Source organism: Humulus lupulus, chromosome X (genome assembly GCF_963169125.1).
Source record: "Humulus lupulus chromosome X, drHumLupu1.1, whole genome shotgun sequence".
In the NCBI taxonomy this organism is placed as follows: Eukaryota; Viridiplantae; Streptophyta; class Magnoliopsida; order Rosales; family Cannabaceae; genus Humulus; species Humulus lupulus.
In genome coordinates this window covers 189,508,176-189,513,229 of record NC_084802.1, presented here as the reverse complement: position 1 = coordinate 189,513,229, position 5,054 = coordinate 189,508,176, and positions in this window count along the sequence as shown.

Sequence of the window (5,054 nt, the reverse complement as noted above, 5' to 3'; positions counted from 1 at the left end):
AAAAATCGAATTTTTATTTCAATTTTGCGCCCTAGACTCATGATCCTAACTACCAAACTAATTCCTAATCCCAGCAAAGTGTTATTTTCCTACCATATTTAGCACAGATCAACATACCCATTTACCCCGAAATCATTTTGCAAGAGCTGACAGAGATATTCAAGAACTCCGAAATCAAAAATGAAGGAAAATTAGGCATTGCACAACACAACGTAACATAAAAGATTGATTAGAAGACTTACATGGATGAAGGATCAAGAAGATTTAAAACAATCGGACTGGCCCACCTTGGATCAGCAAGCTTTTCTAGGCTTAGTTTTGCTTCGTTCTTCAGAGTTCTTGAAGGCAAAAGGATCGGTAAAAGGTAAAAAAATAAAAAGGATGGGTTATTTATGTTGATCGTGGCACTGTAAAAGAGGTAATCATGGAATTACATTTACAAAGCATGGGGAAACGCAATAGCCGTCAGACAACTTTTGGGAAACTGAAAAGACATGATTGGTTGCCTTTTTCGAGAAGGCATGGGTGGCTTTGACAGATTTGGTGGGGTATGCGAAGGGCTAGTCTCTTAAGTTTACTTTATGCTAGTCGCAATAAAATAAACTTGGGGGGCAAATGTTTACCCAAAAATGACTCCCGATGACGTGGCAAGAATTTCGTACACGTGGCTGGCACGTGGTAGCTGTAAAGTGAAGAGATGATGTTCGCCTATCGACCATGTGTTTTTTGCCTCATCAGATCTCGTATTTAGATGCGACCAGTCTAGTCGCATTCTTCGGTTTAATTCCTTTAAGATATGCAATCTTGTAATAATTACATTTATTATCTTTTATCTTTATTGCCTTGATACGCGAATTTAAGGATAATCAAGGCCCATTGGCCCTTGTAACCCCCTTGAACCTATAAATATGCATGAGAGGGCTCAAGGAAGGGACTTTTGAACTTTGAACTTGAATACTCATAGAGAAGCATAGTGTGATTATCCACCGAAAAGTTGTAATTCTCCTAAGGCTTGTGAAACTCAAGAATCCTAGTTCTTTGACCACGACATTGAGATTCAACATCAATAAGAATATTAAGTGGATGTAGGTTATTACCACACAGTTGGGGCCGAACCACTATAAATCATTTGTGTCACCTTCTTCCCATTTGATTCCATTCTTCATTGCCTTTTTGTTTCTTTGTCGTTATTTTGACTCCGTGTCGTTGGCCAAATCAAAGGTCAACAAATAGTATAATTTTAAAAATAAACTAAATTATGTAAATATATATTTATAAAAATTATGTATTTATTAAAAACTTTTAAAACTAGAATTTTTTTGTTTCTAAATTTTTCATATTATTAACTTTTGTATTTATAATAATTTTTATGTCAAAATTTAAATTAATTATGATATTAAGAGTAAACTTGACATGATTATGCTTATCTGTTTTGTGAACTGTTGCAAATTTTAGTTGTAAATTGAATGTCAACAATTTTGGGTAGTCCTATTTATATGAGAAATTTTGCTTAAATTTTTGAAAAATATTTAATACTTAAGAAATTTCAATCTTTCAAATAATTACTTAGGTGAACTTCACATGTTTAGTTGTATAAACAATTTAGATTTTTATATAGTATTTAGCTTTTAGTTCTGTAAGAATGTGTATATATGTGTACATTAAGTCTATATAGTTTGTGAAATTTATTTTATTTAAAATTTATTGGAATGTTCAATTATATTTATTAATATTAAAATAATTACAAAATAGAATTAAAAAATAATTATTAAAATATTTATAAAAAAACCAAATTAATAATACAAATAACATAAATATATATTTTTTTAGAAAAAAAATACCTTTAACTTCGGTAATTATGTAAAAACCGAATTTAAAATGTACCATTTAACTTCGGTTATTATGTAAAAACCAAAGTTAAAATGTACCCTTTAACATCGGTTATTATGTAACAATCGAAGTGAAAGGGTACCATTTAACTTCAGTTTTTAGATACTTTTAACTTCGCTCAGATTAACTTCGGTTAATATCTCTGCGAGATCTGAAGAATAACAAGCGAAAAAACCGAAGTTAAAACCTATTTTTGTAGTAATAAAAAAGTTGGAATTTGAGGGTCTAAAAATTTAAAAGTGTAGCCTTCCAAAGTTTAGAAATTATCACAAATATATAGTTTTTCAACACTTTATTGAAATATAATTAGATCAAATCTAAACTAAAAAAAACATTTGATTGAAATATACATTGGTATAATTAGAAGAAACCGATATGTATATGACTTTTATATTATTTATTGAGCATATAAATATTTATATATTTTGTAGAAACAGTAATAGATCATCAAGCTATTTGGACCATCTGTAAATAACATCAGCAGTCTTCACAGTAGAACCCTCTTTATAGCCATAAATTCCATCATTACGAGCTCTCCAAACACACTTTGAGGCACATCTGTAAGAATCTCTGCTTGCTCTGAAAATATCATACGTTCCTGTTTCGCCAATCCAAGTAAGACTACAAAAATACAAAGTAGTACCCGTAAAATTGATTCGGAATTTAAACTTGTTGACGCCGTTTTTCATCAACTTAAAACGTAGAGCAATTAAACAACAAGAACTATGGCGCAGATGAATAATATAGAATAACAACAAGAATTTTACGTGGTTCAGCAGTTAACTCTTCCTAGTCCACGAGTCAATTTTATTAAGACTTTGGATATTTCAGGAAATTCTTCAGGGATGAATTCTCCAGAAATTCCCTCCAGATCTCAAAAATCCGTCCCCTCTAAGTGCTCATGATCTATCTATTTATAGAGGGTTCTCAGAGTTCATTCCCACATATTTCGAGAAGATACTCCTATTCATTAATGGGAATAATGACATTAAATTCTGTAACTCCTATATACAAGAAAATGTCCCCTGAAGACTAGGAGGCATATAACAGACTAGTTAATATCCCTTTAATGTAGGGAAGTTACAACAATAAATATCTTTAAATGCATGGAACGCGTCTCATCGGATGACCCATTACGTCGTTCGAGATCGATAATCAGTATCATGTCAGACCAGGTCTTTAGGTAAATTATGAGCTAGCCACCTTACCCCAAGATCATCTCGGAGCGGATAAATACCACCTAGGCTGTTACATTTTGAGCTTATACACATGCCAAGCTCGGGCTACCTGATCCGAAGACACCTGACAACGAATATACTCCGATGCTATGTCTTTCGAGCTTAGAAAGAACTTCGAGGTTACATATCTTCGAGGTTGCCACCTTGCTTCGAGGGTTTGGCACCTGGATCACGAACATACACTTTAAATATCACGAGCTCACATCTGACGAATCCAGCTTTCGAGGTCACAATCTCAGGTCTCGAAATCTGGGTGTAACATTTTTCCCCCTCAAAAGTATTAGTTCGAATCCTATGAGAAGGAAACTTTTGAACTACTCTTTTTGAAAACTGTACCATAAAAAACACTCGAGTGTGGACACGCGTCAAACGGGTATTGCTTATTCCAGGTACTTGAGTGCCTTGAAACTCTGCCCATGTCTATCCGCCTGCCCTCCTTTTGGGTACCATCACTTCATTGTTCCCTGACTGTCAGATTTGATACAGAATCTAGCCAATGGCCCAGATTAGTTCTCTTTTCATCCTTGTGGGCCTATAAATAAGTTTCCGGTTGTCTTCTCCATTTTCCCTTTACATTCAAAATTTTAGAGAGAAAAAACCAGAATCATTCTTGTCCGATTCTTGCATGTTCTCCAAGCCGAGAAGACAAAACACGGTAGGACTTTTTGAATCAGTGAGATCGTACTTGCAACCGCTCCTCCAATCATCCATTTCTCTGTTTCCACCGATAACATTGTGTAAGTTTTCAGTTTATGGTCTTTTTGCGTTATATATATGCATTTTTTTTTATGCATGCTTATGCTTTTGTTACACCGTAGGCATTAGGATTTACTCCCGTCCCATTTATCCATTCATTAGTTTAACGCACTAGGATTAGGGTGCTTCGACTGATGGACATTAGGTTCGAACCCAGTTTCTGCGAAAAAGGGTCCAAAAATGGTTCCTTTTTTGGGTTTTCAAATTTTAGAAACCATATCTTGCACACCAAGATATCAGGTACAAAATTAGGGTTTGTCTCTAAGGAATGTACAATTCCCAAAAATATCACCTTTTTAATAACCACCACCTTTCTTCCCTAATATTTCGGGATTGCCCATGACATATCCACCTTCCTTCCCTTTGGTGGAACACACACTCTGGGACTGATCTCGTTCTTTGGATCGAGCTTGCCTTGTAGCCTCGATCATTTGAGCTTAGGTACTATTTATCTCTATACTTCTTGTTCGCTTGGCCCTCACCCTTTTACTTTCTTGTTAGATGCCGCAGAATTCGGGAAAGTGGTGGGGGTCAAAGCTCGCAGTTCCTTACTCACTAGTAACTCCGAGCCCGGAATCTCCTTTCACCCGGAATCAACGTTTAATTCGGGAACATGAACTGAGGCGTGAGCAAGAGGACACTTGAGATCACTTCCGATGTCAGATAAACAAGGTTGAAGAAGGGAAATGGAAAAGACTAAGGGTCGCCCTTCATCTAGATCCGGATATCGAGCATAGACCGATTCCACTCGAACCTTCTCTTAAAGTGACAATCGCCTTCAAGCCAGGTGATCTTCAGTTTTTACTGATGGGGGAACCCTCTACCTCGCAGCCGATGAGGGAATTTTACGAGGCCGAGCATTATTGGAGCTTGGTTACGTCACTAGGCCAGATAATTGATATCCTGGCCTCTCACGGTATAGGACTATCAGGCTCGCTAAGGTGTCGAGCCCCAACCTCCCTTGAGCGAAGCTGTTGTGCCCCAGGAGATGGAAATTCCGACAGCAAGCTAAGATACGCAGCTTAGAGCCAGGAGCACATGAAGGCAGGGGCGGTATTGCCCTTGAAGTCTTTTTTCAAGGACTTCACAGAGTTTGTTGGGCTGGCCCCTTTCCAGCTCAACACCAATTCTTATAGGGTACTGTCTGCCTTGAGGTCGTTGTATTTGGGC